This window comes from Camelus dromedarius, chromosome 28 (genome assembly GCF_036321535.1).
Source record: "Camelus dromedarius isolate mCamDro1 chromosome 28, mCamDro1.pat, whole genome shotgun sequence".
Lineage (NCBI taxonomy): Eukaryota > Metazoa > Chordata > Mammalia > Artiodactyla > Camelidae > Camelus > Camelus dromedarius.
The window spans coordinates 15,521,699-15,533,006 of NC_087463.1; the positions used below are offsets into that span (position 1 = coordinate 15,521,699).

General features: G+C 40.7%; 1 long non-coding RNA gene across 1 annotated transcript in view; it reads left to right on the plus strand.

Annotated features, from left to right (window-relative positions):
* LOC135319527 (uncharacterized) overlaps positions 1-11,308 on the plus strand; it is a 54,457-nt gene that overhangs the window by 8,601 nt on the left and 34,548 nt on the right. The window lies entirely within an intron of this gene.

Sequence of the window (11,308 nt, forward strand, 5' to 3'; positions counted from 1 at the left end):
TCTGGTAGCACACTGGAGGTCCAGCTCCTCCCACATGTTTACTTAGACAAAGCAACTTAACTTTAGCTGTAGTCAAAAAAACTCAGCTTGTGTAATCATTAAACGCACACTGGCACACTGAAGTTCAACAAACTCAGTTGTCAAGGGTTAATATATATAATAGTAGTTATTATTTATTGAATACTGACTATATGCCAGTGGGCACTCTTCTGAGTCCTTTGCATAGATGACCTAATTAGTCCTCACAATAACCCTGAGAGGTAGTCACTGTTGTTATCCCTACAGATAAGGAATCTGAGACACAGAGAGGCTAAGTCACTTACCTAAGGTTGAACAGCTGGTTTCAGGTGGAGCCAGGACTTGAAGCTGGGTGTTTTTTCAGGAATATCCATCTAACCACTGGGTGTACTACCTCCCAGTATGTGTGTGTGTGTGTGTGTGTGTGTGTACATATGTGTGCCCTGTTAATTCTCCTGTGACTGTATGAGGACTAGCAGATAAAGTAAGAACATTTGGGAGTCAAAGGGTACAGGAATAATGTGGTTCAGAGTCGGAGGGATATGGGAGTAAAAAAGTTGTGATGGGCAGTCTATAATTTATTTGGTCAATTATAATGATGACAGATACGCTTTACAAATAAGTAGGAGGGAGGGAAATAGATCAGAGGTAGAGCGCGTACTTAACATGCATGAGATCCTGGGTTCAATCCCCAGTACCTTCACTAAAAATATAAAAATAAAAATAACTTCCCAAGGCTGCCTTATAAAGTTTAGGGAATTCTCTCTCTGTTCCCAGAGTTCCAATTCTCAGTGGTGTGTGAACGATACATATTTTAAACATCTACCACGTGTCATTTGTTTTGTCTGCCTTTGAAGCAATGAATTATCTCCTATACTCTACTGTATCTTGTCTGTCATGGGCACAACATAAAAGCTGCTGACAGTCATTGCAAAAAAAAATCAATAGCTAAACTCTCTAAAACTGACATATTGAGTCCAGAGATAAAATACATTATATCTGTTCGTCTCTCACTATCAGATCTTCCTAACTGATGAAACATTTTCCTACTTGAAGTACCACAGAAGGTACTTCAGGAGAGTGTTCTTGGAGATGCTTACCAGAAACTCCATTTTTATAACAACTCGTCATGGATATCCCTGATCGGTTTCATAAAATTGGCACAAATGAGAAAGACACTTCCCAGACACCAGTTTACTAGTCAGTATGACCACCTGAATCTTTTCTACTATTTTCAGACTAAATTGAAGTGATGATACAAGGATGTTGCAGTGAATAAAAATCCCATCACAGAATTGTGGCTAAAATACATAAACCAATGAAGAGATGGACCTCACAGGCATCTCTGTCCGAAGGGCATATGGAACCAGACATTTCATCCAGTCACAAAATGTAACGTAGAGCAGTTGGGAGCTTTTGTGTTTTCTGGTAATAATGCCTTGTTGGAAAGACTTTCTTTCGTGTAAGAACAGAAACCACAGCTCTCTTTTAGACCATCCAGTAATTAGCAAGAGATCTGTCTCCTCCTTTGGCACGTCCATTATTTCCCAATTACAGTATTTTGGGAACAACATCCCTAAAAACTAGTCTCTGATGCTCTCTCATGTCTAGTCTCCACTTTTCCTTTGTAGATGTGGAAACGTGGACCCAGAGAAGCTGTGATTTGCCCTGAATGAGACAGAACATCTGTGGTGGGGCTTGGGCTAGAGGCCAGTCTCTGGATTCCCAGACTCCACTAGGCTGCTGTGGCTTTACCACAGCCACTCAGCTCTTAGGACCCTTCCCTGGGTGTCCCGTGCTTGCACAGAGTAAGTCTGTGCTTGAATCCTGGAGGAATGTTTATTGTACAAACACAATGAAATTACTTCTCACACTATCCCCCAGTTATTTATCAGCACAGTTACCTTGGTCCTGAACTTGCCTTTTCAGCTGATGCAAATCCAAGTAGCCTCTGTGGAGGAGAAAAAAATTCCCTTGGCAATAGATTTGCAGGGCATTTTGGCAAATAATTGATGTTCCTACCCACTGGCATGCCGGAATCACTCTGCCTGGCTTGTGAGAGCCAATGGCTAGCATCTCTTCCCAGCTCTGAGTTCACGGCTTGAAATCAGCCATAGTGGGAGTATTTTCACCACTGAAATTACCAAACACTAAAAATCAGGGCATTCTTTCCCTCCCAACCCCCATAATGTTTTAAAAATATTTAGTAGCATATCAATGCTTCTGCTTCATCAAGGAGTGAAGAAATTAGGAAATATTATTACTAGTGAAACTAAAATATGATCTCTTGGACAAGAGATAGCCACCTTTTTGACCAAAAAAAGAAAGCCAAAATGGACATTTACACCATTATCTTAGAACATGTAAATAAAGGGAAATGTAGATTTCTACTAAAGCGGTGGGCTTTTTTTTTTTTTTTTTTGCGTTGTTAGGAGCAAAGCTATATTAAGATAATTCCTCTTTACTTGTTTTCTAATTAAACTAATTGAATTCAGAGTGTCTAGGGGAAGCACAAGAGACATTTATCTCAAGGGGATGATGGTCTTGGAGCCCATCAATCCTCTTAGAGCGCTAAGAAGGCAAATCTGAGGATGCCCATTTTTCAGCAGCCTAGACCCAACCCCCACCCAGGGTTTGGCCATCTCCAGGATCCTTCTCTCCTCGTCCTTTTGAAAGCAGCGTTATCAGGGTGCCAATTCTCGTTTCATCTTCACAGCACCCTGTAAGGTCAATATTACTATTATTTTTTAAGGTCGATATTATTATAATCCCTTTCTTCCCCCACACCACTCATTGTCCCTAAGCCTGCTTTTAGCTCTGTAAGACTTACCTCTTCCCCACTTTTCAAACAGCCTCCTTGAACACTTCTGGCCACTTTCCTATCTGCTCCAACGTGCTCTCTGAGCTACAGCCACAGTGGCCTTTTTCTTTTCTTGAAATCTTCCAAGCCCTTTGCTGCCTCAGGACCTTTGCACTGACTATTCTCACTGGGTGCAATGTCCTCCCCTAAACTTTCACATGATCCTTCTTGTCATTCTGTCTGTCTCATAGTACCTTTCATTCTCCAAAACTATCTTATTTGTTATTTGTTTGTTACCTGGCTCCCCTCATTAGAATCTAACCTGCATGAGAACAGGGACGTTGTTTTGAGATCCCTAGCATCTAGAAGATACGTGGTGCATAGTGGTGGGTGATTTAATGAGTAACTGCGAGGCAACATTATTCCACAGATGAGGAAACAGATTCAGTAAACTGTCTAATTTCACACAGCGATTCATTAGTATGAGTGTACATTTTTCACGTTCTTTTAATCAGTCATCTGGAGTGTTTTCTAAAATATTAATTATTTCCCAGGTGTTTGGAAAATGTCAAACTTCTTTGCCTTCCTTCCCGAAGAGTCCACAGAAATCATTTGATCGCTTTCAAAAGTCAGTTCAGTCCACTCCAGTCTTGTTAGCATCAGCGCAGGCTGGGGTCGCCTCCACCGCCTTTGATGTGAGTGTTCATCAAATGAGGAGACGGGGCTCCATGCAATGCCACTGTCGCTGTGCTCAGAGCCCACCCCAGCCCAGCTTCTCTCCTAGCGGGGTGCACCATCTTAGGGAATGCCATTTTTTGCCAAAGTGACTCCTGCATCTCTACTGCAGACTATTGGCTTTTACAGTTGACTGCAACTTTATAGACATTTGTTTGTCAATTTTTATTGTACTTTCTCCTTTGACCCCTTAAGCCCTAAAAATGCTAATCTTATACGTCCTGACCAATCTAATTAGCCCCTTTAACTACCAGATGCTTTCAATGGGGTTTTCAAGATGCTCTGCAGAAGTGTCTACATTCAAATGTCTGGAGCTTACCACACTTACTGCAGGGTGTGTGCATTGTAAGTTCAAGAAATGAGCTTTAAAGAAACAACTTGGAAATCTATTAAGGTTTCTGAAATGACTTAAGAAAACAAGCATCCATCACTGTGTACATGTATGTTATCCTTGTATAGCCCAAGGACTTAGACATCATCTAAGAATGATGTCTTCAGTTTATAGATGGAATTGTGGCAAGAGATAGTTTTGCAAGGATGGCAGCTCTTTAGAGTAGGGCAAAGAGCCTACTGTACGTGGGTACATGTGGATTTGTTACGCTTGTATTTCTACTCTCGGTTAGGTTTGAAAGTTTTCCATAATAAAAAGTTTTTTAAAAGGCAAAAAAGTTTTCAAGGTTTCTGAATCTGAATTTAATTTGTATGATACCAAATTTTATTACTCTCTCCAAGCATAATTTTTGTAGCTCCCCAAACTGCTATTTATAATGTAGACAAAAGTGTCAGGATGATCCAGCAATGCCACTTCTGGGTGGAATTCTACCCAATTTCACTGGAAAAAATGAAAGCAGGCACCAAAATAGATATTTACATATTCACGTTCATAGTAGCCTTATTCACAATAGCCAAAAGGTAGAATCAACCCAGTGTCCATCAGTGGATGAATGGATAAACAAAATGTGGTATCTACATACAATTCAGCTGTAAAAGGAAGGGAAATTCCAACACCTGCTACAATAGGAATGAAACTTGAGGGTGTTATGCTAAGTGAAATAAGCCAGTCACAAAAGGACAAATATTGTATGATCCACTCATATGAGGTCCCTATAGTAGTCAAATTTGTAGAGACAGAAAGTGGAGTGGTGGTTGCCAGAAAGTGGGGGAAAGAAGGAACGGGAACTTAGTGTTTAATGGGTACAGAGTTTCCACTGGGGAAGATTGATAAGCTCTGGTGATAGATAGCGGTGATGGCTGCCCACAATGTGAATGCACTTAATGCCACAGAACTGGACACTTAAAGAGGGTTAAAGCGGTGAATTTTATGTTGTATGTATTTTATCACAATAAAAAAAATGATTTTTTTAAAGGAAAAAAAAAGCAAAAAAAAAAAACACAACCTAGGGAGAGTCTACTGCAGCAAACCTGCAAAATCTGTTTACATTTTTTCCCCCAATTTGATATTATTTGAAGGAGCCACATTATAATTTTGGGGAAGGAATTTTTTTGTCGAGGTTTTCTAGGGATTTATGTTGTGAATGTAAGGGAATACATTTTCTGTTTCTAACATCTTTGGGGAGACATTTGGATTTAACATCTGTTGACAGTGATTGTGATGAAAACATGGACTGGCCAAGAAAGCCAGGAGGAGGAGGAGAAGGAGGAGGAGGGAGACAGAAAGACTCCAGCATTGCAGGTGACGACCAGCAGGGCACTCTGCGTGCAGCTTTGTGCTGGGTCCGAAAGTCCACACAAAGCACTACTTTTGACTCAAACACCTGAGAGCGCTAGCCTTTTAAATCCCTATGAGAACAAGAAGACATGAATTGTCCCTCCAGAATTCCTGTGGTTAGACAGTGAGTATATTTATTCCATTTTAACTTTTGTTTTTTAATTGCATTAAGCAATAAGAAATTCTTGTAGAAATTATTTTGGGGGGGGGGAGAGTGATATTTATATATTGTTCGATGCTTTGAACTCTTAAATGAAAGTCCTACACATGAACACAAGCATATGAAACAAATATCTGTCTGTTATTTAAATGCTTGGGTGGAGAAGAAAGTGAAAGCTTAAAATGCACAGAGAATCCCAACCTTTGTTTCACTCGTTTGTTTCAGCTTTTCTTCCTGTCATACCTTTTTCACCAGAGCTGCTAAAGTGCAGTTCATTCATTCTGCCCCCAGCATTTAATTATAAAATAAAAAATATATATTTAGAAAATTAAAAAACATATAATAAAGTTGAAGGGATTATAAACACCAAGTCCCTACCACTTAGATTTTAAAATTAATATTTTGCTATATTATTCTATTTATCTATTTATTCATCTACCCAGTCCTCTATCTATCCATCAATCTCTTGTTTTTTTTTTTCCACTTCCTAAAGTAAGTTGTAGATTTCAGTGCAATTTCACCCCCAAATATACAAGTGCAAGTGTTTCACTGGCTAGAGATCAATAGTTTTAGAGGATTATCTTTTTCTGTAAAATATACATATTGTGAAGTTCATACATCTTAGTGTACTATTTAATGAGTTTGACAAAAACCTATACTTAATATGCTTTTTTATAGCAAACCCCTATCAAGACAGGGTATATGACTATCACCCCAAGAAAATTCACACATGACCCTTTCCACTCAGTGCTTACCACCATTCTCCCAGAGGCAAACACTGTTCTGGTACTTTTCACCACAGATTAGCTTAACTATTCAAGAATTTCTTACAAATGAAATCATACAGCAGGTACCTTGCACAAGACTTCTTTCACTCAGCTTAATGCTTTCGAGATTCATCCATGTTGTTTTGTGTCTCAGAGGTTCATTCATTTTTATTGCTGAATAGCATTGTGTTGAATGAATATTCCGTAGCTGTGTATCCATTCACCCACTGAGGGACACCTGGACTGTTGCTACTTCCTGGCCATCATGAATAAAGCTGCTGTGAACATTATTGGACACATCTTTTTGAGGACATGCGCTTTCAAATCTGGAGAATGGAATGCTAGATCAGAGGCAGTTTAGTTTAGTAGATTACTTTTACATGAAACTGCCAGAACTTTTTCCGAAAGTGGTTGTGTTATTTAACCCTCCCTCCAATAATATACAATAACTGTACCACCGCCTCCCCAACACTTGCTATTGTCGGTTTTTAAAATTTTAAACACTCTAGTGGGTCTGTGGTAAAATATCATTTTGTGACTGGTTTTAATTTTCATTTTCCTGACAGTTACAGTGAGCACCTTTTCATATACTTGGCCGTTTGTGTATTTTCCTTTGTGAAGTGTCTTGCTCAAATATTTTGCCTTTCTTCTTAAATTTGTTTTTTAAAATTTTAATCATTGAATTGTGAGAGTTTTAAATATATATTTTATGTAAATTATATAATTTATAGCTGATAAATTATATCTGATAAATTATATAATTTATATCCAATAAAAATTATATGTATCTAAGATATATATATATATTTATATAAAGTATATAATATATATTAATATATAATTGTATTTGAAAAAAGACATATCTACATCTCAGATTCCAGTCTTTTGTCAGATACAGGTTTTGAAAATATTTACTCCCAATCTGTAACTTATACATAGCTTGTTTATAAAGCTAACTTGTCTTTGATATATTATCCTTTTTCTGTATTGCTGAACTTAATTTGCTGTTAGTTTTAAGCTAAGGATTCTTCATCTCTATTCAACAGGGATATTGGCCTGCAATTCTGTTTTTATAATGTTTTTGTCAGAATTTGGTGTCAGGGTATTTGCCTAAGAAAGTTACTTGGAAGAATTCCCTCCTCTCCTGTTTCCTGAAAAGGTCTGTGTAAGGTTGGTGTTACTTCTTCCTTAAATATTTGATAGAATTGACCAGTTAAGTCACCTGGGCCTGGGTTTTTCTTTATGAATAGGATTTGAGAATTAATTCTTTTTCTTCAATAAGCATGGGGTTATTCTATTCATCTTGTGTCAGTGTTTGTAAGGTTTTTATTTTTTCAAAGGATTTGTTAAGTTCACCAAGTTGTCAAATTTATTGTTACCCATAGTATTCCCTTATCAAACTTTTGTTTTGTTTTCTGGTTTTTTTTTTTTTTTTGTCCCCCTTATTAAACTTCTAACATCTGGAGCATCTGAGGTGTATCCTGTTTTGGTTTTGATATTGGAAATATGCTTCCTCACTCTGTTCCCCTGAGCGGTCTACCTAGTGTCTGTCAATTTTGTGGGTCCTTTTCAAAAAAGAGCCAAGCTTTGAGCTTATTTTTCTTTCTATTTTTTTGTTTTCTATTCCACTGATTTGTGCTCTTTACTATTTCCTCCCTTCTACTTACTTTCCTGAGTCAGCAGACTTGGCTGGATACAAACTCCAAACTTTTTCTCTCGGATGGGCAGCAAGAAAATTCTTAGTTCAACTGTTTAACCTTAACTGGGCGGCTTGGAGTCTGCCTAATGATGCGCAGGTCAGGGATTAGCCCGTATCTCCATCAGACTACAGACACTTGAGGACTGCCCTCCCACGCCTCCCTCCCTTCTGGAAATCGCTCTTTCTCTTTCTGGCAACTACAGTCGCCCCAAACTCTGCTGGTTCTTTGAGCCAATGCAGCTGCAGCCAATAGGGCTGCAGGTTTTCTGTTTGAGTTTTAAGCGTCTTACCCGGCTTGACTGGAGCACGCTGCAGAGGAAACCTATAAACAAAGGAAAACTCACCCGTGCTTTTCTTTCCTTCCAAGTGTGGATGTGATTCCCCTCCAGCGCAGACCTGCTTTTGGCGGCTCTCTGGTGCCTTCAGGCTGTTGTTTCTTTGTATTTTGTCCACAGTTTACAGTTGTTTTCTGCAGGAGGGTTGATTGAGTAGGAAGTAATCCTCCGTTATCAGAAGCTGCGAGTCCCCAGTCTGTCCCTCTTTAATCTCTCTCCTCTCCCTGTCTCTGATGGTTCTGTTTGTAAGTGGTGATCTGGCCAGATTTCTGGTGTCAGGAGTGAAAACTGAAGTGCTTATATAACTCACAAACTGGATTAGTTGGCCTCTGAATAGCTGAGCCCGCTCTGTCAATATTCTTTCAAAAGGAGACCTCCTGTTTCATTATGCTGTAAGAGTACATATCTAATTGAGCACTAGACTAATTCTGGGCAAATTAGAAAGTCCATTTAATTTGTCTTTTTGGAATTCATCCCTCCACACCCCTAGCCACAGCCATTATGGTTGCTTCCTCCCGGCTAAAAGTGCCCCCTGGGCTTCTAGATTTTCTCTCCACCGGCAACCCTCTATGCTCCTGACCCTTCTCCCTTCCAGTACCTACCAAAACTCTGTCCCCTCGTCACCCCTGGGGCCTGCTCTTCGTTTGCTTAGCTGGAGTTAGTAAAGGGACAGAAACCTAGCTCTCTGACAGTGACCGTGGGCCAATGTGCCCTCTTTCACGAGATAAATCTGCATTTGGTATTGACCACTCTTAAACAATAGTACATATCATAGAATGTAAAGTAATCTGGCCCCTTCATTTTTACATTGAGGAAATGAATTTTCCAGTGACTTGTTCAAGGTCACACAGTAGCAGGACTGGCGCTAGAAGCCTAGTTCCTGTCTACCAGTTGGAGCAAAGGAATGGCTGCAAACATTAGGCCCAGTGGCAAGGTGTGGAGAGCGCTGGCATCAGAGTCTTCTGCAAGGCTGGCTTCTCTAGCGGCCGGTGACCGTCGGAGTAGGATTACCTAGTGGGTTAACAGTGTCAGTGCTGTGTGATGAGAGCTGAGAAGAACTGCAGACATCCTCACTGGAAAAGAGAAAAGTGATGGGGACATCCTCAGAGGCCCGAGTGGGAACTGAGGCGTGCCTGTGTAGCGCCATATAGCCGAATCCTGACCCGTGGGTCAAGGATGTAGCCAAATTCAGCTTAAGACAGGGAAGGAATTCCTAACAATTAAAGGTGTCCACAAATGGAAGGAGTGGTGGCTGAATTCCTTTGAAGCAGCAAATGGTGAATTCTGTACCACTGGGAGCTTCCAGATAAGGCTCCACTGGGCTGTTGTAGAGAGAATTCCTCTATCGTGTGGGAGTTTAGAATAGAGTCCCTCCTGGTCCTTTACACTTGTTGGAGTCTATGTTTTGTGTCCATCGCATGGTGTAGACACCATTTACCTTCTAGAGGGAAAAAGGCCTTCTGAATGCCCTAACACATGCCCTCCCTGCCCCACCGCGCACACATGTGCCTTGGTATTGATGGGGTGGTGGTGTCTGATGTGCTGTGCTGTGGTGTGGTGCACTCCGGTATGGGGTTGTGTGGGTGGTGTGGTGTGGTGTGTTGTGACAGGAGAGGAATAAGATAACATGACCAGAGTCTCCCCAACAGTTACACAGCTCCACTGGGACCGGGACCAGATGGTATCAGACTAATTTTGGTTGCCAGGATGAAGTGCCGATTTAGTGATTTTCTCAGCAGCATTGGCTGCATCTTTGACAAGAAACAAGACTTCTATGTCATCCTGCAGCTGGTCTGTGGAATAACTTGGAAGTCATGGTATTTGATGCTGCAGCAAAGTGTACAAAATAGGGTCACGTGCATCACCCATTCTCATCCCACCCACTCCATCAATCAGAGGAGTTTTAATTCAGGCATTAAACTGAAGACGAATCATATCCATTATTTATAGTTTTTAAAACTGTGAATATTTTAAAGTCTCTGGTATAAAACAAATCAGAACTCACATGCCAGTTCTTATAAAAGACAAGCATGGTTTTAGAATATGTTCTTGGTATCTAGGGTTCATGGATGCTCTGGTCTGAATTTGTGTTCCCCCCCAAATCCACATCTTGAGTCCTCACTCCCAAGGAGATGCCATTAGGATGTGGGGCCTTTGGGAGGTGCTTAGGTCCTGAGGGGGGAGGCTTCATTAATGAGATTTGCCTTCTTATAAAAGAGACCCCAAGAGCTCCCTTGTCTCTTCTTCTGTGTGAAGATAAACTGAGAATCCAACAGCCCAGAAGAAGGTCCTCACCTAACCGTGATGGCACCCTGATCTCATCATTCAGCCTCCAAAATTATGAGAAATAATGTTTATTGTTTATAAGCCACCCAGTCTTTTGGTCTTATTACAAGTGCTGGGACGGACCACGACAGTGGGCTTCAAGGCAAATCCCCCTCAAACATCGTGCCAGTGTTCTCCCAGGAACTTCCAAGAGGGGCTATAATTGTCATGGACCATAGGTTCTGGACCCCTAATCATCTGTTCTATTTACGTATTTTCATAACATGAAACCTCTTCTTACACAGCACGTTCGGGAAGTCTAGGTAGAGGACAGGTTGGCCCCTAACTTTTGGGTCTTAGTTCCCTTTTCCTCTGATAGAGCAGTTCTTGATAAAATTGGTCTTTGAGAATTATTTATTCTGTGAACATTCATTGGAAAACCAGTATTTTGTTTTGGCTGGGTTGGGTTTGGCTAAACAGCCCGAAGTGTTCCAGAGGTCAGTGTTCTCATTCTTCTGGGTAATTTCCTTTGAAAAAGAGCAAATGTTAGGAAAAAGAAATCTGTAAATACAGTGGTGCCTGGGTAACTGCCTAGGTAACCGCAGAGGATTGATTTCAGGATCCACTGTGCACACCCAAATCCAAGGATGCTAAATCCCTTATCTAAAACAGCGGAGTGCAGTCAGCCCTCGGCACCCATGGTTCTGCATCTGTGGATGTGGAGGGCCAGTGGTACCCTGGAAGACTGTGGCACTGAGGGACAGTGTGGTTTATTGGAAGCTAGTCTGAAGGGGTGGGAC